Source organism: Panthera onca, chromosome B3 (assembly GCF_046562875.1).
Source record: "Panthera onca isolate mPanOnc1 chromosome B3, mPanOnc1 haplotype 2, whole genome shotgun sequence".
NCBI classification, from domain to species: Eukaryota; Metazoa; Chordata; class Mammalia; order Carnivora; family Felidae; genus Panthera; species Panthera onca.
Window position 1 is genome coordinate 14,725,564 of NC_138344.1, and position 22,329 is coordinate 14,747,892.

The following is a 22,329-nucleotide window of genomic DNA, read 5'->3' on the forward strand; positions in this document are numbered from 1 at the left end:
CACAACCATCCAGGAGATCCCAGGATCCCACTTGGTTGGTGCAATACTGGGAAATGCCCAGAAGTTATATAGCACATGGGGGTGGTGGGTTTTTCTCTGTCTGGTCGCCCAGGCGGGGCCACCAAATTACAGTATCCTTTACGGACAAGCCTGCATGATGACTATCAACAGCAAAAGATGTGTTTTCCCCAGGGTTCAACCACTCACTGACCAGAGGTTACAAGTGCCACACACACTGTACATGCACCTTCCAAGTGTTTCTAGATTTGAAAAGAAGCTGAGTTGGTGGATTTGCTCTTTCTCTCTCTCTCTCTCTCTCTCTCTCTCTCTCTCTCTCTTTAACATCTAGTATGACTAGGTTTTGAGTCTTTCTGAAGCAAACATTGACAGGAATACAGAAGTTTTGAGTCTTCTCCTCAGGGCGGGACGGAGGCTGAGTCCCGGGCAGAATTAACTCTGCAAAACCGTGTTTGAGGTTGGCAGCGGGAGTGGTATTTGGAATTTATCAAGACAGGCTGGGAGTTGAAAAAAATTGCAGTGCAGGTGCCTTACCTTTCCCTCCACTGGCTACTTTTCCCCCATCGCCTGCCGCCTACGAGTTTATTTACTGAGTCAATTAACAAAAGATAACCTCCCATGGTGCAACCATCAATAAATCAATCGTGTTAATACTATCTTGGAATGTCCCCCACTATTGACTTTCATATTGTTTACATTAGACACTTGAGAAAGCCGAGCCCTTCAGCCAGCTTGTTTCGGCCGTAATGGATTCTGGAGGGGCCATTAATACATAGAACTCTCTCGACAAAATATTTCAGTTTCTCTGAGGTTCACCTGCTCGCCGAACATTGGCAGGGCCCTCTCCTTTCTCCCGGCTGCAACATCCTGCAGATTCTGATGAATACTGAGGAAGGCAAACACTTCTGAGCAGTAATGGAACAGTCACTTTGGGCACACCTACCTCTTTGTGATTTGAATAATCTATTTCCACCCACCCCAGCCCCCCACTGTCAACAACCCTCAACAATCTAGGGAATCAAATTAATCTTCAATTATGTGAAAGAATTTCAGGAACGAACATGGCTCAAGTTACCAAGTAACTTGCTGTTGTGAACAGATTCGTGCTGGAAGCAGCCTGAATGCAGGGACTTTTCAAGATCTTTTTCTCCCTCACTTAATAATAAGGGAAATCTTTCCAACCGGTGATAATCTCGCCACAGGGAATCTTTAAAAAAATTTTGAAAGCTAGTTTCAAAATGAATGCCCAGAAGAAATCTCTCTACATGTTCCGCCGGCTATAGAACACAAGGCGAAATATGGTCATTAGAAAGTTGGATCTCACGTTTGGTTTTTGCTTTTAGTACTTCCTCTTGAATGCCATCGAAAATACTTAGATCAGGTTTTCTTTTAGTTAGGAGTCGGGACTCCTCTGCTTCCAGACCAAGGTATTTCGTAAAGGCACTGGATATCCAGGGATTCCAAAGGAAGGGGGGCAGGGAATCCACCGGTCCTAAACCCTCTGAAGGTTCAGATTTCAGTGCTGGCTGCAGACCTGAGCAAAGTTCACTGCTCCCTTTTCACGACATGCTACATACTTTGCAAGTTCCCACTTGCTTCTTAGAGAGGAAAAAATGTGGCCTCTGAGTTCAGGTTGCTAAGGACAAACGGGGCCAATTTAACCATGCATTCCTGCTCTGAAAGATAGGCCAGTTGTTTTTCTCCCCACCCCCCACCCCTACCCCCGCGCCGTAAATACCAGAAGCTCTGGGTTCTCCCCGCACTCCACAAATACTTTTGCTCCAACTTCGAAGCCCTCTTTCGTCCATGGTGGGAATTCAATTATTTCATTCAGTTGTTTTTGCTGCCTGCGTCTGACGTCTTGACAACACGGAAGATTGTTGGACTGTGTAGCACATCTTCTTATCAGACACTTGGCTTAATTTTTCTCTTGATAATGGTGGGTATTTAAGACGCACGTGACTGTTGGACGATAAAAGAAAACCTTCATTATTCTGTGTCTTTCCCTTTTCTTTTTTTACTTTTTTGTTTTGTTTTGTTTTTACTTTGACCTCGAGATACATATGTCTACTTAAAGGTGTTTTGAAGAGAGTGAAGGAAACAGACAGGACTTTGAAAGGAAAAACAGACGTCTAATTGGCTGTCTTTTGCAGACCCTTCAGTGACCCTGCACTGAATACCTCTAATGGAGATGTGTGATCTTGAAGCCTCCACCGGGATAAACAAATTCTATCTCTTCAACTTGTTTGGCAGCAGAATTCTTTATTCTCCTCATAAAGGACTTTTTCTGTAAATGAGTAAGGCATTAGCATAGGTACATTCTAGAAGGGGATAAGATGGCTTTCCAATTTTATGGATATACTATGTTTTTAAAAGGGAATTTGGGTCCCTCATCAATGTAATTCACGTCCGTGTGTCATTTTCCATGATATTATAAAAAGCAGAATTCGTTTGCATTCAAAGCCATAGTTGCTAACTCCAAAAAGTTCAGAAAATCAGTTAGGAGGCAACCAGCTTTACTCCTAAAATAAATAACCCTTATGGCATTGTTTTTGTGCAACTTGGAACTTCCAGTGCTGTGAACCGTTTGGGTGGTCAAGGGGGAAAGTAGTAAGAGTCAATTCAAATTCGTCTGTGCTTCAAAAAACACATGGGATGATGGGAGGTTTTTATTAAGTGATGTGGAAATAGGAGAGGTAAGGAGGGGATATCCCCATTCCTAGTGTTGTCAAAGGGCTGCAAGGGTCACTCACCAGAAAGTTCTGCATTTCACTTCCACCTTAACTTCTTGAGGTTGGCTGGGGTCGTCGCCTCCTTTCTTTCCCACCAGGCTTTTGGAGTTACAGAAAGGTTGAGACCAACGTCACATTCTGGGATTCCAATATATGTAAGAATAAAGACATCCCCAAACAAGGTTTTAAAAATGGGTTAGGCTTTAATATTTACTATTGATTAATGTCATCTGTGAATGTTCAATATAATGGAGGCTATCATTCCAGTTCTAGCATGTTCTTATGTGGAAATAGCGCAAAAAATTTTGCATTTCAGGCGTGAATGTGGGGCTCATGCCTCCAAACCCATTTCCATACCAGATCATGCTTATAGACAAAGATCAACATGGCGTAATGAAAAGAGCACTGGTTGGGGCACCTGGGTGGCTCAGTTGGTTGGGCAACTGACTTCAGCTCAGGTCATGATCTCACAGGTCATGGGTTTGAGCCCCACGTCGGGCTCTGTGCTGACAGCTCAGAGCCTGGAGCCTGCCTCAGATTCTGGGTCTCTCCCTCTCTCTGCCCCTCCCCTTCTCACTCTCTGTGTCTCTCTGTCTCTCAATAATAAATAAACGTTAAAAAAATTTTTTAGAGGGGTGCCTGGATGGCTCAGTCGGTTGAGCATCCGATTTCGGCTCAGGTCATGATCTCACGGTTCATGGGTTCGAGCCCCGCATCGGGCTCTGTGCTGACAGCTCAGAGCCTGGAGCCTGCCTCAGATTCTGGGTCTCTCCCTCTCTCTGCCCCTCCCCTTCTCACTCTCTGTGTCTCTCTGTCTCTCAATAATAAATAAACGTTAAAAAAAAATTTTTAGGGGGTGCCTGGATGGCTCAGTCAGTTGAGCGTCCAATTTCGGCTCAGGTCATGATCTCACGGTTCATGGGTTCGAGCCCCACATCGGGCTCTGTGCTGACAGCTCAGAGCCTGGAGCCTGTCTCAGATTCTGTGTGTGTGTCTCTCTCTGTGCACCTCCCCCTCCCCACACTCTGTCTCCCTCCATCTCAAAACTAAATAAACATTAAATTTTTTTTTTCTTTTTTTAGAAAAGAGCACTGGCCTGGAAGCCATGAGGATCTCATGAGGTTCTATTTTTATCTGAGCCTTGGTTTTCTCATCTAGAAAGTGAATATGTTGCCCCAAGTGGTCCCCCGGGTCTCTTCTGGTGCTCTTTTTGTGACCGTGTATTGTGCTTACGACTCCTAGACGTGGGGCCTGTCATTCCAGCCAGAAATGGAGAAAAACAAGGCGAGGTGATCAGATACCAGTAAAGATAAACAGGCTTAGAAACACAAATGTCAGAGACCAAGTAAACAAAGACAACAATGTCGGACGAGAGTTACAACGGGGAGACGGGCAAGTGCCAATGGACGTCCGCTGTAGCTAACTCTACCTTTGTTGGTCTCCTGACAGGCAGCAGCAATCATGGCGGCTCAGGGCACAGTCCCACAACGTCCATGAGACCCAGACCCGATCTCCCATCACCCCCCACAGCGGTCCAGTTCTTCAGCGTTGCCTAATAGGTGAGTACAGCTCACGGGAAGAATCATGCCCTTGCTTAATGCTTTTGATGTCACTCATTCCCCATCACAAAGCAAAGATCTCTCCTCTCAGTGTCTCCTACGAAGAAAAACATTAAAGCAACACCACTACCAGTCCACCTCCACGCAAGTCTTTGTGGTGAGTAAGCCCAAGATCCAAGATCAGGAAAGATCAAGTAGAAACAAAACTCTCTTTTCCCTCATGGTGTAGGCTAGCTAACATTAATGATTAAAATATTGTGCTGTTTCGTCTCGGATTTCAACAGCGCTTGAGTCCCAGGGTTGAGGCCTCAGGCACAAAATAAAGAGAACACTGATTGTTGGAACTGGAAAGCATCTAAGCATCTATTAGCTCAGCCTACCATGAAAAGTAGGAATTCCTTTAACAAAATTCTCATACATGCCTATCCAGCATCTCAGTGGTAATAGCAAGAACAGTGTAATGATGATCATTATTATGATAATGACACTTATTTCATACATGCCACGTGACAGACACTGGACTAAGTACCTTGAGTACTGACTACAAATCAGCACTGTTTTTAGGATGTTGTATATACTAACTTCCTGAATCATTGTAATGGCTCTCACGTTATGCAGGAATCGGTGGAAACAGACAGGGGTTAAATAACTTGCACGAGGTCACACAGCTGGACAGAGAGGAGCTGGGGAATTGAAAGAAAAGTCTAGTTCTGGATCCTGTCCCTCTAGCCCTATGGCACCAGTGGGGACAGGGGAGAGAGGCAGGGTAAGGACATGGAGTATATTTCAACACTACTTAATAGAAAGATCTTTAGTTCTCTGAGCCAAAGCTGCCTCTTTCAATCTTCGTATTGCCCACTAGCCTTAAACAGAGCAATAATTATTCCTTCTTCAGTCTGACAGTCCTTGAGATCAGGGGTTTGCAAACTATGGTCTGATTTTGTATGGGCCATGAGCTCAGAATGGATTTCAAGTGCTCTTGTTGTTGAAAAAAACAATCAAAAAGAGAATAATATTTCATGACACATGAAAATACATGAAATTCAAACGTCAGTAGCCACAAATAAAGTTTTATTGGAACACAGCCGTGCTTCTTCATTTACACACTGTGACTGCTTTCACTCTACTGCAAGGTCAGAATTAAGTAGCTGCAGCAAAAAACCAGTGGCTCAGTTGGTGAAGCTGCGGACTCTTGATTTCGGCTCAGGTCATGATCTCATCGTTCGTGAGTTCGAGCCCCACATCGGGCTTTTCACTCACAGCACAGAGCCTGTTTTGGATCCTTTGTCTCCCTGTCTCTGCCCCTCTCCCACCTGCATGCACATGTGCGTTCTCTCTCTCTCTCTCTCTCTCTCTCTCTCTCACTCTCTCTCTCTCAAAAATAAATAAGTGTTAAAAAAAAAGTAGTTGCAACAAAAAACTCTATGGCCCAGCAAATCATAAAATATTTACTATATGGGGCATCCGGGTGGCTCAGTTGGTTGAGCGTCCAACTTCGGCTCAGGTCACGATCTCTCGGTTCATGAGTTCCAGCCCCGCGTCGGGCTCTGGGCTGACAGATCGGAGCCTGGAGCCTGCTTCGGATTCTGTGTCTTGCTCTCTCTCTGCCCCTTCCCCGCTCATGCTCTGTGTTTCTCTGTCTCAAAAAGAAATAAAACGTTAAAAAAATTTTTTTTTAATATTTACTATCTGACTCATTACCAATAACATTTGCTGACCCCTATGTTAGATATCTGAAGGCAGTTCTCATGTCCGTTCTTAAATGTGCTCTTTTTCTATGGTGAATATTTCAAATCCCCTTCCCTCCTCCAACCCCTCCTTATCTTGCAAACTATTCCCTGGAATTTCTTTGGTACCGTGTATTTTATCCTTCTTAAAGTGGCACCCAGTGCTACAGTCCCACCACGGAATAGGTCTCAACAACGAAAAGGAATACACTAGCCAGATACCCAGTGGCAAGGATTAATCTCCAAATCTTTACGCTGAGTGACAAAACCTTACCTAAAGAGTTCTTATGATATGATGGTGTATACGTGAAATTCTAAAGCAGGCAAAACTAATCTATGGCGGGGGAAAAAAAAGAAACAAATGAACACGAGAACCAGGGTTGTCTATGGGAGAACAGGCAGGGATTGGTTGGGATGGGCATAAAGGAACTCTCTGGGACAATGGAAATATTCCAGAGTTTGACAGTCATTTGGATCACACAGTTGTAGACACTTGTCACACTAAATCTAAAGAGTGGCTTACAACTTGTACCTGACACTGTATCTGTCACCACCCCCCCAAAATATTGTCAACGAATGTTGAACTCTACTTAATGCTCTGCATGCTGGAAGGTTGGGGGGGGGGGAAGGGTATCAACGCCCGCCACGTATTTTGAAACGTGTCCCCAAGTCAACACGCAAACATCAACGCGATCGCACGGTCGGACAGAAGAACGGACAGATGACAAGGTACGGGACAGAGCAACATGAGTCAAATGTGCAGTGTGGAACCTGGGTGGCGGGCACATGGGTGTTCACTGTCGACTTCTTTCAGCTTCCGCGGTTCAAAACCTTTCATGGTAAATTCTCTTTTTCCAAAGAAAATTTTCATGATCAGATATGGAGGTGGGGGAGGAGTAAAAGTCATGTCTGGTGTGAACCAAAGTGCTTCAAGTGTAGCGCGAAGTGACACTATGATGTCCCCTCACCTGGCAGTCATTTTAGTGTTAACTTGTGTCGTCCTTCCAAGCAACTGTCTGGGTTCAAGCGTCCTTGCTTAGTTTCACCCAAAGAAGCGTCTGGGATATAACTGTTGGGGCTGGTGATGGGAACGTCTTCAAACTTCAAAACTTCAAACTTCAAACTTCTACTACGTTCACCTCGCAGCAAGAGGCCCCCCTTAACTTCTGCATCGTTTAAATTCTGGGTCTGTAGTTTATTACACAAAGATGCCGAAAACGAAAGGCGCCGAAACCTCCACCGTGCGACGTCTCTGTCAAATTCACTTGGGGAAAACAGCGGAGAGGCCACAAGCGGGCTTGCACTCTGGCCTCGTGGAGTTGTAGAAAGAATGTCTTTGATCGTGGCCGGGTTCCTGGCCTCCTGCACCTCGCCGGTAGGTCGGTATATGCGTTTCTCACACCACGGTCCGCTGTCACCCGACAAACGATAGGCTCGCCACTGTTAGAGATACCAGATGAGCATGTGTGTGTGATACAAATTTTAAAAAGTCCTCAAAAATACGCAGCCTAATCTCTGGATCCACTGTTTCCTTAAAGGACCTCTGCAGTGTGTAATCTGCGGGCTGATTCCGTTGCTTTTATGCAAAGCCAATATTAGCAGCAATAACACAAGCATGCTTCGACTATTTAGAGGTCAATTAGCCGGAAAAGTCTGCTTTCTGAATGGAAGCTAAGAATCAAGGAAGCAAGCAGGAAAAATCCTGAGGGCGGTCGAATAGCTGTGGGAGCCTCAGGGCACCAGGCCTCCATACTTACTCCTGGAAGAGTCCCGAAAGCCAACACCCACAGTCTTGTGATACGGATATTGGGAAAATGCTAACAACTCTGGATTTCCGGCTCCTACCTGACCAGATGTCACACGTAGACAGGCACCGTGAAAACAGCAAAAGTGGGAAGAATTATTACCCACCATGGGAAACTCAAAACAGACTATAATTTGGAAGGATGAATTTATGGGCAAAAGAGGCCTATGTTAATGTATGTTAATGCTACCAATAAAAGAGGGGCGCCTGGGTGGCTCAGTCAGTTGAGTGTCCGCCTCTTGATTTTGGCTCAGGTCATGTTCTCAGGGCTCATGAGACAGATCTCCGTATCAGGCTCCGTGCTGACTGCACAGAGCCTGCTTGGGATTCTGTCTCTTCCTCTCTCAAAATAAATAAATAGGGGTGCCTGGGTAGCTCAGTCGGTTAAGCATCAGACGCCGGCTCAGGTCATGATCTCACGGCTCGTGGGTTCGAGCCCCAAATCGGGCCCTGTGCCGACAGCCCAGAGCCCGGAGCCTGCTTCAGATTCTGTGTCTCCCTCTCTCTCTGCTCCTCCCCCGCTCATGCTGTCTCTCTCTGTCTCAAAAAGAAATAAAACATTAAAAAAAATTTAAAGAAAAAGAATAGTTCCATAAGATATTAAAGAGGATCTTTAAAAAATAGAATTTAAGGGGCGCCTGGGTGGCTCAGTCAGTTAAGCGGCCGACTTTGGCTCAGGTCATGATCTCACGGTCCGTGAGTTCGAGCCCCGCGTCGGGCTCTGTGCTGACGGCTCAGAGCCTGGAGCCTGTTTCAGATTCTGTGTCTCCCTCTCTCTGACCCTCCCCTGTTCATGCTCTGTCTCTCTCTGTCTCACAAATAAATAAATGTTAAAAAAAAAAATAGAATTTAAAAAGGGGAGGGGCTATTACAGACACATTCAGGAAATGTTGGCCTAGTAGTTAAGGCTGAAACAGTTCTATGATGATTCTAGCCATTTCTGAACAGAAAGAACATTGGGTTTTATTGTGGGGTGGTTTTTTGGTTTTTTTTTTTTTTTTTTTTTGGTTTTGGCTTTTGGTTTGGGGGTTGTTGTTTTTTTTGTTTTGTTTTGTTTTTTTCCCTTCCTTTTCCCACTCCACGCCTTTTTTTTTTTCTCATATTTTGGCTGAAACCTAGTGATGCAATTCTCTGTTCTCATCATAATGATGTCCATCCGTCTGCCCGCATCTTCTGGTCTAGGCGTGGCTCTGATTCTCTCACACGCTTCTTTACACAGGTGTTTCCTCTCCTGCCCCCACGCTTGATAATTCCCTTTGCACAAAAATCTGTTTCGAACCAATTCCAGGCACCGTTTCTAGCTTCTGAGAACACCTTCTAAATCGTCCACATGATCGCTTTCCTCTCCGCTTCCTTCCCTTGGCACTCCCTAGTTTGTTTCACCCTCTGTTTCTTCTCCAAACCGCATGCCAACATTTTACGCGCAGAAGCCACTTTTCGGTGCCTCCTGTATTTCCTCTTCGCCTAGTGGTTTTGCACCCGTTTTTCTTTTTTCTGCTTTTGCTCTCCTCCGCGACGTTTATTTCATATCCCGAATCTCCACGCTCTCTCCTCTTCTGCTGAATCGAAAGCTTGAAATGGACACCCCCTAAAACTCTCCCTTTCCTTCCGCTGTATGATCCCTGCCATCTGGCCCTGAACATGGATTTCTCCAGAGTGAGCCCAGCAGCCTGCACAGGGTCAACGGATATTCTATTCCTCCCCTTCTCTGGGCCGTCACCTTGACAGATAGCGCCCACCCACCTGTCGGCATCGAACTACAAACCGACAGACCCGTGTTCAGTCTTGAAATCTCTTATTCAATTTCTCTCAGCCTCCGTTTCCACATCTATAAAATGGACCTATATAATGTCCATCCTCTCTAATGTCTCTAATTCTCGGGTCTGATCTATCTGACAGGGCTGGGTAGGGTCAATGAGGCCATGTTTCTAGAACCTCTTCATTGGTTGTAGAATGTGATTGCTTTATTCTTTCACTTGGGAACTTCCATTCCTATTGAAGTCCTGGGAGTAGAGCCTCATTTTCTTTTACCGTCTTAATTTCTTCTTGGTCTAACGGGTATGTGCTCAGGCCCCCCTTACCACCACCAAATTCGCCAGCTGAGATGAAATTCACTTCTGGCACCACTGTTTTATCAGAACAAGGGTTGTCAATGGGGAGCCCGACGGGAGAGGGGTTATGTGAGCCTCAGATTCTCTGGCCGAAGAGCCGGCCCCATCACTTGCTAGATGTGGGAAATTGAGAACGTCCGCTAGGCTTTATTTCCTCAGTTTTCTCATCTTTCAAATGGGGGTAGCAGCGACCGTGTCCAGTAGGGCAGGTGGCTGTGATGCTGAGGGCACAGTCAGAGGCCACAGGCCGTGCCTAACACATGGTAAGCTCTCAGTGACGCGTGCCTCTCAGTTATTTGTCATTACCTGCCTTTTCTGCCCTGCTTTCTCTGTCGTAGGTCCCTTTTATTCTCCGTTTCCTTCTGCCTCACCTCTCTGCCTGTCAGTCCCCTGGCAGCGGGCACTGCCCCCCCCACACACGCTCCGTGAAATCTCAGGGGAAGAGTTCAGACTTTGAAGCCTCCCAAAGGTCCTCTCCTCCTCCGGATTCTTTTCTGGCATCCTCCCCGTGTTTTCACTGTCCTCCTGATTAGAGAGTAGGTCAGCATGGCAGGATAATTTACTGATATATTAATTTGTGCTCCTATCTCGGCCTTTGCCGGCTCTCTGCTCTACAGAGGAAGCCAGGGCCCTCTGTGCCCCTGCCTCGGGGGAGGTCCGTGTTGAGAGGACAAAGGGAAGGCACCTGGCTTTTGTTTCCCCAGAGCCGCACGCTCTGGAGGGAGATCGTGCCAGCCAAGAGGAAGAGAGGGAAAGGCCAGGAACTGTGAATGGAGAGAGAGAGAGAGGAAGGGAGGGGAGGGAAGGGGAGAAGACCAGGCTCCTAGCAAGACTGTGGCCCCCATCTACAGCCGCCCCCCACCCCGGGGAAGCAGCTAGACCACAAAGAGGGTGGCTTTAAGTCACGTCTCGATAACTAGCCATTAGGAATAGACCGAGAGGCTCAGCAAACATTCCACCAACTGTTCCCGAGCCTGGCTCTCACCTGTAAGATCAAGACAAAGAAATCACCTAGTTCAGCAGTTCTCATCGTGGAGGAACGGGGCAGGAAGCAGAAGGTTATTATTAATTATTGTTATCATTCCACCGGCTAGTCCTGCTCAGTCCCACAGCTGCCCAGATGTTGAGCATCCTTGAATGTCAGACATTGCGCTGGGCGCTGAGGAGTCCCGGCCCTCAAGCCAGCCGGGATCTCATTGGAACAGAGACCTTTGAGGGGGCCCTTCCAGTGCAAGGTGGTGAGTGCTATACATAGGATAATGCCAGGATCCACCTGGGGGGGCCCAGGGCCAGAGCCCCTAAGGAGACCGCAGGGTGAGAAGGAGCACGGGTTTCCTGCAGAAGTTAATGGCCCGGAGCCATTCACAACTTCACAAACAACAGTAACCTCTGTCTCACAGCGGGCGAGGAACCTCCCCACTCCCCATCCACCCTTCTGAAAGGCTCCTGGGGCCCAAGCCCACTCCCGATCCTGCTCCAGCAGTTAATCTGAGTTTTGAGCTACACAGAGCTTACATCATCGTGGGCCCCGGACCAAGCCAACAGCGGGGAAGCCAAGACGGCTCAGAGCTGCCGGCACATTCCATAAACCCAAATTTCCAGTGTTGCCTCGAATAAGACCTGCGAGGGAAAATTTGCATGTGTCAATGAAGCTCGTTGACCAGGGGACCTAAAGAGGAAATGTAAATGTGGGATTCGGACTGGCAAAGTTCAAAGCCTCCGAGTTTGATACCCAGATAGAGATCGGGAAGCTATTAAGAGTAGTCGGCTTCCAAAACCCAGAGGTCGCGAAGAAATGCCTGCTTTGCACCTCAGAGGGACAACCAACAGCACCGAACAGCAGTCTCGGGGAAATGCTCTGCTCAGTTCCCAGCGCAAAATGTACCCGTTCAACGAGATGGAGAATGAACTCAACTGTCCCACTTCCCTATCATGTCAAAAATCCCTAAGACACATTCCGTCTCCAAGGGAAATGATGTGTTTGGGGACCATTTATCCCCCCCCCCCCCCGGATGCAGGGGACTGACAGGAAGTCAAGTCCTCACCTTGACTTCCAACGGCTTTTCAACTCACGTCATCGTAGAGGTAGCATAAAACCGCGGTTCCCCACGTTTCCTTGGAAGTCTGTGTTTTGTGCGGGCACCACGATCGAGTCTGCTTGTCTATTCGAGGACACTAGAGGCTCTAACTAAGTCACAACACCCCACGTGTAGCCCATCTCTCTATTTATTCCGGAACTCACTGGGAAAGACAAGCTGAGTTATCATTTAGCCAAGAAAACCTGAGCGGCATTTATGTGCGTCAAGTTCAGCACAACCGTCCAACAGAGACAGGCTTGAAGAAAACGCATTACACAGTCTACGCAAATCCCCTCACCGCCCCGGCGGCTGGAGCCCAATGAATGGTCTCCGCGCTGGAGAGCGGCGTTCTAGAATGCTTATCTTCTCCCCAGCCCCCATCCCAACCCTCAAAGATTACGAACACAATCGCTTGTGACAGATTGCTCCCCAGTCTTCCGCCTTAAATTCTAGATGATAAATTCAACACGAAGTGACAGTCACAGCAAGTGTGCAGGGCTGTATCTAAAAAAACTAATTTTACTGAAGTTGGAACTCAGTGAACGAGAAAATGTGAATGTACACCTAGGGCATATCTCAAAACTTTAATCTCTATGAATGCCATAATGGTTATTTATGGCCGGGATGATATTAATATTTTAAAACATTTCAATAAAGAAGCACCGTGAGACTTTCAAATTGTATTGTTATGCAAAGATAATAATATTTCAATGGGTCCTTCCCTGTGCTGGTATGTTAATGGAGCAAAGCAAAAAAAAAAAAAAAAAAAAAAAAAGGAAAAAGAAAGAAAGAAAAGAAAAGAAAAGAAAAAGAAAAAAAACGGCTGCTTTTGTTAACCGAGCAGTGGCCATAGCTAGAGTGCTCTGGGCTTAATTTCTAAGAAATAGCTCTTCTTCCTTTTCTGATTATTTGGGGGGTAAAAAAAAAATTTCTGGGGCTGCTATTGTCTGTTTAAATTAGGTAAATGCAATTAAGACGAGTCAAATATACACAGGCTCCAATGATGGGTAAAATTAAGGTCACCCTTGCAGCCCTAATCCAACCGCATTGCTTAATCTCAGCTTTAGCCATTTACAAGTGAGCAGAATGGTAATGTCTCGCTACTGTTGGGGTTAATGTAGACTGATTGGGGGACTAGAGATAAATCCTGCAGGCTTGCTTGACTGTGCAAGAGCTTATCCTGACATTTTGGAAAAAAAAAAAAAAAAAGAAAGAAAAGAAAATTGGGTTCCATTCCCCAGGACGGGTTGAGAGTCCCTTCCTTGGTTTTCTCTCTGCTAAAGCACAGAGGCAAAAGAACTTCTTTTTCTTATGAATTTCTGCCCCACCCTCACCGCCCCCACCCCAGGCCAGGGATCTTTGCATTTGCAAAAAGGAAAGTTCTGCGTCTTAATTCTCTCTCTTTTTAAAATTCTTCTAACGTTTTTTTTTTCTGAGAGACTGAGAGAGACAGAGGATGAGCAGGGGAGGGGCAGAGACAGAGAGGGAGACACAGAATCTGCGGCAGGCTCCGGGCTCTGAGCTGCCAAGCACAGAGCCTGACGTGGGACTCGAACCCACGAACCATGAGATCACGACCTAAGCCAAAGTCCGACACATAACTAACTGAGCCACCCAGGCACCCCTGTGTCTTTAATCCTCTTAGATCAATAGCTCTTGTCTTTTCTTTCGTGTATGTAAAGATTACATTTATGTTGCCTCCTGCTATTTTCCTCTGTGAAGGAGTTGCTGGAAGCAACCGGTAGATACGAAGGGAACATGAACATACGAAAAAAGAAAAAAAAAAAAAAAAACGGTTGACATTTACAGCCAAGAGAGAGGTACGAAATTGCAAAGGTCATCAATGAGTAAACAGATATTAATGGTTAGCCGGATAACTGGTACATAAACAGGTCACATTAATAATTAACACCAGGAAAAACTTAGCACTTTCAACCAAGCTCAGGAAACTAGGTGCCAAGAAACACCAGCTCCACCCCCCCCCCCCCCGTGAAAAATTACTGGTCCATGTTTACATTTCGCATATTCACACCCAAAAACCAGTTTTGAGAGGGTCACGATAAGGAGTGGGATCATGGGGAAAACTTCCGGGGGACCACTTATTCGAAAAGTTACACTCAGCCCATCACTGACTGTGCCCTTGCATTCCTTCCATAGTAGTCTAGAAAACTGATCCAGAAATTGACTTTTTCACTAAGCTAGACGGGCTCTCAAAGTAACAGCTCTGTCCGTTATCAGGCCCGTGTGTTCTCTTAAAACTTCTGAGCGGAAAGGGTTTTGCATGTGATGATTGGCATTTACCTCTATTTTTTTTTTTTTTGAAGACATTTTTTCAAGGTTCACAGAAAAATTGAGAGGAAGGTATAAAAATTTCCATATATCTCCTGCCTCAACACGTAGTCTGCCCCACTTCAACATCCCCCACCCGAGTGGTACATTGGCTACGGCTGATGCATCGACGTTGACACATCGTTATCACCCAGCGTTTATAGTTTACATTTGGGTTTGCTCTTGGTGTTGCACATTCTATGGGTTTGGACAAATATGTGATGATATGTATCCGTCATTATAGTATCATATGGAGTGTTTTCACTGCCCTACAAATCTTCTGTGTTCTGCAGATACATTCATCCTTCCAATCTCCAGTGCCTGGTAATCACTGACATTTTGACTCTCTCCAGAGTTTTGCCTTTTCCAGAATGTCATATACTAGGAATCATACAGCATGTAGCCTTAAGGATTGGCTTCTTGCACTTGGTAACATGCATTTAAGGTCCCTCCTTGTCTCCTCATAGCTTGATGGTTCATCACCGTTAATGTGAAATAACATTCCATTGTATGGATCCGCCATGGGTTAACCCTTGGACTACTGAAGGACAAGTTGGTTGCTTCCAAGTTTCAGCATTTATAAACAAAGCTGCTGTAAACATCCGTGTGTAATTTTTGGTGTGGATATAAGTTTCATTTTTTTAAATTGGGAAATGCCAAGCCCGAGCTGCAATCATGAAGCCAAAGGTGGGGGGGAGGGAGGTGGGGTTAGAGGGAGGCTTCATGAATGAGATGGCCTCCCAGGACTGTAAGGAACAGGGAATGAATGTGCCTTCGCCCCACAGACTGTTATCCTATGAGTCCATGGCATCACATTTTTTTTTGAAGGAAACCAGATTTCCTGTGAAATTTCTAGGTTTCTGGACTTTTCAATGTTGACAATTCCTTGAAACCTTCCTTAGCCCAAACAATACCCACTTACCACAGGCCACACTAGCCTAAATACTTTGTCTAAATTTGGGGCACCTGGGTGGCTCCATTGGTAAGCATCCAGCTCTCGATTTCAGCTCAGGTTCTGATCTCATGGTTTGTGGGTTCGAGCCCCCCATTGGACTCTGCACTGACAGTATGGAGCCTGCTTGGGATTCTCTCTCCATCTCTCTCTCTGCCCCTCTCCTGCTCACACACTGTCTCTCTCTCTCTCTCTCTCTCTCAAAATAAATAAATAAACATGAAAAAAAGTAAAAAAAAAAAAAAAAAGATAAACCCTTTATCTAAATTTAAAATGAATAAATAAACACAAATCTCTGGAAATTTACTGAGAAGAGCATCTTTCAAATTTATTACAGTCTCTCCTCTCCTTCAAATATATTGTTCTCTATAAAAATATTTCTTTAAACAGAAAACTAATAAAATAAGACAATAGACTTAATAGAAAACTGATATATCTGTCAAGACCTAAACCGTACCCTTAGAACTCTGTGAATAAAAGTCAAATGAGATACTTTTATACACAGAGCCTAATGCTTTACAGATGAGTGAGTAGCACCGCTTTCAAATATAACGTGAAGAAACCAATTTTTAAATAAATGTGTAGTTTGACCATCGAGCCCACAGGAGATATTGTGACGTAGCCAACCTGAAAATCAAATTATTTAAGGTTGGTTATACTAATAACAGCCTCTAACCAACTGCTAAGGTTGACTATAAAACCAGACTCGCCAAAAGCAGCAAACGAGATAGGTTCGAGAAGAAGTGGTAAGAAAATCAGGTAAGGTAGAAGGTACTAGCAACATGTGAGTTAAACTTGCACATGAACTGCAGAGGCTGCCCGGGCTCTTGTTCCTGAACAGGTTGTGGAAGGACACGGGTGTCCATCTAATGGTGTCTGTCCCTGCTTCACCACAGCCCCGCCCCCTCCGTGGTTTCTCCTCACCGTCAACAGGTGACCCCATGTCCCATGCTTTCTCATCTCTCCCCACCTCTCTTAGCCTGAAGCCTTAGCCACATCACCCTCACTTTCAACAGAGGCGATTCCTTATTTGTCCCAGAAAACTCAGCTAAATTCAAGTGTCTTCTCTTCCGGAAAACCTCACCTCCCCCCCTCTGTCCAGGGTTCCTCTCTCTCTCTCTCTCTCTCTCTCTCTCTCTCTCTGCGTTCTAACTGTCTCAGCATCCGCTGCTGCACTACAATCACAGGGAACCATGGGTGTCTGTACGTCCCCACCAGACCATGAACTCGTGAAAGGCAAGGGCTACCGAGTTCAAGCTTTGAACCCCTACCACCTAACCCTGTGTGTGGAAAGCAGCACATGAATGTTGAATGAACGTATAGATGAATGGAATGGATGGACCCTGGAGGAAAACACTTGGAAAAAAGACCCTGATAAGTCAGATGTTACTAAGTGATTTTGCTACAGCTTTCTTTCTTGGTCCAAATCTCTGCACGTGTTCACGGCAACGCCATTTATGGCAGCCAGTTTGATTTTAAAGGATCTTACGAATCTGATCAGTCGCAGCTATAAAGGATCCAAAACTTCAGTTCTTCATCTCCCCCATCTGTAAAATGGAGGTGATGATGTCTGCCCCACTAGGCTCAGAGGGTGGTTGAGGAGACGACCTGAACTGATGTATGGGACCATGTGCAAAAAGAATCACCCTATGAGTGACAAAGCCCCAACTGCAATCTGGAGTAGGTGGTCACCTCTCCTCCACTCATCTCATTCTGACTCCGTTAAAATTCCCTACCTACTGTCTATGGCCCCCTCTGCTTATGAGCAAGGACTCTGTCTCTAACCTTGGGATTCTCAGGCTCACTCAGGAGGACACCCAGCACGTAACAAGGGCTCACTAAACGCTTCTAATAGAATGACGCGCATGACAGATAGGATCATTTCATTCATTCAAACTGTGCTAGACAATATGCAACAAGACAGAATAGGAAAGAAAAGAAGGAAGATAGAAATTATTGACAGGCCACCATTTACCGGGCACTCTATATACCAGATTTTACTTACTGATTGTAGAGAATGTTGTCCTTATTTGACGTGGGGACAATCTGAGTCTCAGTCAGGTGGGTACCATGCCAGGGGGTACACAGTTGTCACCCCGGCTTGAACCCATACACCACACTCCCTTCCCACGAGTGCCTTGAGCTCAGAGTTCTCCGGAACATCTGATGTCACAGAACCAATGACTTCCAGAGGTGAATGCAAAATCAGGGAGCATCTAGTCCAACCCCGGACCATAAAGCACAAAACTGAGGTTCAAAGGGGAGTATGGCCCAGGCCACAAAGACTGTAAAGAAAGACAGTCATGAAAAACACTAGTATGTTTCACATTCACATGGTACGTCCTATCGATATACTATTTTTATTAAATTTACAAGTATATGTATAGATCATGAGACTTTGAAAATTAGTCTACTTTCTTGAGTCTCATATACCTTTGTGAAAATAACGTGTATTTGACGTTCACACAGAACGTAATCTTAGGTTAAATCTTAATCTTTTTTTTCTTTCCTGACAAAATTCCACGGACCTCTCTCTTGAAGAATAAACTAAGACTATTGAGTAAAAACCCCGGCAGAGAAAGCATAACTCCACAGAAAATGGCCTCCTAACCAACAATTAAAATCATAATGAAATACTCGGGGGGGGGAGGGGGGTGCGGAAAAAAGGCAAAGGTGTCCTCTCCTTCCGAAATCAAAGGAAAAAGTAAAAGAAAATAAATTTCCCGTGAAAACTGCCCCAGTCATCTTTAAAAAGCTTTCCCAAATTCCAAGTGGCTCTGTTAGCAGCAATACTTAATGCATGAGGTCGTCATGTAAGAATAAATCTTTACGTAATTCCAAACAAGGACTCTTCAGTAAATAGTTGAAATTAAGGGTGGGGGGCGGGGGGGAGTTACAGTCATCTGGTTTCCATTAGGATGATAAAATAGTTCACTTGAAACCTTTTACAAGATGCTTTGTTACTGGGAGGTGTCCGCACATATCACTCCATCACTGGCCATTTGACACAACATAAAAGGCTTCAAAAGCCATGTTAGGCCTCTTAATCAAAAACTAATTGTAATAGATATTGGGGAGTGTTAACACGGTGACCGCTAGGTTGTAGCTGTGGTGTGGAAGCCGCAGCGAACATTAAACACAACCCCGAGTTGATAGGCCTTATCTCCATTTCAGAGCTAAGTGCTAAGTACCACGGGCCAGTATCTCTTCGCTATTGCTTTGTACCCCTTTTGGAGTTAATTGCCCCGCAAGGCTTCATCTTCTTAATGAAATTGATGGCATTGTCAGAGAACCCGGTAGATACCGCTGTAGTTTAGGCCACTTTACAGAAAACAGAGACATAAACAGAGAGGAAAAGAAAATACATACTCGGAGCCTAATGTGTCCGCAGCCCTCACCGAGGGAAGAGACGCCCAGGCCAGGAGGGAGGGCTTGCCAACGCGTTAACTCTTTCAGGCCCGTAATGGAATGTTCATACCGTGCCCTTGAAGGGAAGGCTAATAACTAGCATCCTAGAACCCACGGCGGGCATTCGATAAATCCTTAATATTCAGCCTTACAAGACTTGATCTCAGATGGACGGGGGCCCGTACTCTGTGGATAGCCAGTTATGTAAATCTGACAAAGGAGAATTTCAAGTTAAAGACCAAGTGTGATTTTGGATCTTGGATTGGATGCTAGAAAAGGGGGGGAAAATATATATATATATATATATATATATATATATAGGGGAAAATGTGAAATCTGATGAAGGCTGGAGTTCAATTAATGGTTTTATACTTTATATATACACATGCAGCTACGTTCTTAGTATCAGGATTAGTATCAGGATTAGGGTTATGGAAAAGGTCAACATTAGGGCAGGCTGGGTGAAGGGTGTGCAGAACTTCTCTGGACTATCTCTGAATTCTTCTGCAGCTCTAAGAGTCTTTCACAAAAAAAAAAGTCTTGGAGGGGGGCACCTGGGTGGCTCAGTTGGTTAAGTATTCGATTCGATTGCGGCTCAGGTCGTGATCTCATGGTTGTGAGATCGAGCCCCACATCGGGCTCTGTGCTGGCGCTGTGGAGCCTACTTGGTTTTCTCTCTCTCTCTCTCTCTCTCTCTGTCCCTCTCCCTCTGTCTCTAGCTCTCAAAATAAATAAACGTTTAAAAAAAACAGGTCTTGAAAGCAGTAGCAACTCCAATAATCAAGATACAAAACCATATTCTTTAAAAGCATCTGAGGGGAGCCTGGGTGGCTCAGTCAGTTAAGCAGTGACTTCGACTCAGGTCATGCTCTCATGGTTCGTGGGTTCAAGCCCTGCATCAGGCTCTGTGCTGACAGCACGGAGCCTGGAGCCTGCTGCAGATTCTGTGTCTCCCTCTCTCTCTGCCCCTCCCCTGCTCACACTCTGTCTCTCTCTCTCAAAAAATGAATGAACATTTAAAAAGTTTTAAAAGAAAAAGAGCATATGAAATGGAACAAAAAAAATACGTTACCTTCATCCACTGGCCAATAGGTTTTCTAACTCGTGCCCACTCGGTTTTCTCCATCTTCCTCCAGTGACAATTTCGTGTGTAGTTCCACAAAACTCTATCTGAATCTCTGCTTTTATATATTTTGCGCTTTCCACAAGCTACTCACGCACAAATTCTTCCACTATTGAACCCTTAGAGGAAAAGGACGGTGCCTTGTTTATCCTGTACCCTCAGAGTTATTTATTTGAAACCATTTGAGCATAGATCCACAGAAAGAACAGTCTTTAACAGAAATTACCATGATCTCATCCCAAAGAGTTATTATATAAATTAGATCAGATTGACTGCTTTAAAAATGTCCAGAATAGGGGTGCCTGGTGGTAGAGCACTTGACTCTTGATATCGGGGTCTTGAGTTTAAGGCCCACATTGGGTGTAGAGAATACTTAAAAAAAAGAAATGAAGTTTTGGGGTGCCTGGCTGGCTCAGTTGGAAGAGCGTTCAACTCTTGATCTTGGGGTTGGGAGTTCGAGCACCATCTTGGGTGTAGAGATTACTTAAAAATACAGTTTTTTTAAAAAGTGCCCAAAATAACAAAGGCCAATATGTGGTAGAATTTATTTCTCTCCCATATCAGAGTGGTTCAGAAGGTTCTGTTCCTCAAGATGGTCCAGCAGCCCAGATCCCTTCCATTTTATTTTCTGTCATGCCTTAGGGCATGGCCCATTTATTTTCTGTCATGCCCATGATTCATAATTCATGATTGCTCTTGACGGCCATTCCAAGATGGCTCCCCACTCTCATGCTCACATTTCAGCCCACCTAAGATGGGAAGGATGAAGCCAGCAGCTTCCTTTTAAGAGCACAACAGAGCAGTTTCACAAAACATTTCGTTCTTAGACGACAGGCCAGAATTTGTTCAAATGGCTGCACCTACTTGCAAGGGCAGCTGGGAAACATAGTCCAGTTAAATGGCTTTATGATCAAAACTAGGAGAAATGGGAGGAAATTGGATATTAGAGGACAATTCTGAATCCCTGCCACAGTTCTTTCATCTTATAGAAATTTACCTAACGAGATATTTATTTTTTTTCTTACAAAAGTTAATTTTAGAAAGCATATTAGTATTTTGTGTGACAGTATTACTGAGAGACCATTCACATACCATAAAATGTATCCTTTTAAAGTGTACAATTCTGTGGTTTTCCGTATATTCACAGAGTTGTACGATCATCACCACGATTTCAGAACATTTTCATCACCTCCCCAACTCCCCATCTCCCCACCTCTATCAAATACTAGTCCAACTTCTGCCTATATGCATTTGCGTAGTTTGGATATGTCATATAAAGGGAATCATACACTATGTGGCATTTTCCTTTAGTGTGACATATCTGTCTATGCTGCAACATGTATTAACACTTCATTCCTTTGTGCGATAATATTCCATTGTATGGATATACCACATTTTGTTGATCCAATCATCGTTGAAGGTTATCTGGGTTGCTTTCACTTTTTGGCTCTTATGATTAATGCTGCTAAGAATATTCCTGAAGAAATGTTTGTGTGGACATATGTTTTCAGTTCTCCTGGGTATGCATGTAAGCATGCTGGGTCTGATGGTAATTCTTATGTCGAACATGTTGAGAAATTGGTCAGTCTGATTCATGATTCTGCAAACAATGCGCGAGGATTCCAATTTCTCAACTTTCTCACCAACACTTGCTATTGTCTGCCTTTTTGTATTTTAGCTACACTCGTGGGTGAGAAGTGAAATTTCGCTATGGTTTTGATTTGTATTTTTCTATGATATTGACCATCTTTTCATGGCCTTATTGGCTATTTGTATATCTTCTTTAGAGAAATGTCCATTCAAACCCCCTGCCCCTTTTTAATTGGATCCGTGATCTTTCTAGGAATACCCTGTATATTCTGGATGTAAGTCCCTTATACATGATTTGAAAATATTTTCTCCTATTCCGCAGGTTGGGTTTTCGCTTTCTTGATGGTGATTTGTGAAGTGTAAAGGCTTTAAAAAAAAAAAACCTTTAATAAAGTCTAACTTGCCCTTATTTGTTTTTTTGGTTCATATCTAGGAAACCATTGTCTAATTCAGTTTTGTAGTCTTCTCTCTTTCCTTTTAGGACCATGATCCACCTTCAGTTAATTTGGGGATATGGTTGTGGGGGAGGGGATCCAACTTCATCCTTTTTTTTTCAAATGTTTTCTTTATTTATTTTGAGAGTGAGAGAGATAGAGAGTGATCAGGGGAGGGGCAGAGAGAGAGGAAGACAGAGAATCACAAGCAGGCTCCGAGCTGTCAGCACAGAGTCCCATGTGGGGCTTGACCTCACGAATTGTGAGATCATGACCTGAGCCTAAATCAAGAGTCAGACACTTAACCAACTGAGCCACCCTGGCACCACCCCCCCCCCCAACTTCATTCTTGCATATGTATTCCCAATTGAGCTAGCACCAATTTTTGGAAAGATTCTTCTTTGTTCCATTGAATCATGTTGGTTTCCTTGCCAAAGGTCAGTTAACTGTATGTGTTAGGATTTA

The 22,329-nt window shown here is 44.7% G+C and overlaps 1 long non-coding RNA gene across 1 annotated transcript; it reads right to left on the reverse strand.

Moving 5' to 3' along the window:
• Positions 1-331: 331 nt before the first annotated feature.
• On the reverse strand, positions 332-17,639 carry LOC132668747 (uncharacterized). The gene is made up of 4 exons (XR_009605750.2): positions 17,315-17,639; positions 2,772-2,888; positions 2,199-2,305; positions 332-1,980 (listed from the first exon to the last, which is right to left on the reverse strand). It is a non-coding gene; the product is annotated as an uncharacterized LOC132668747 (long non-coding RNA).
• Positions 17,640-22,329: the final 4,690 nt, after the last annotated feature.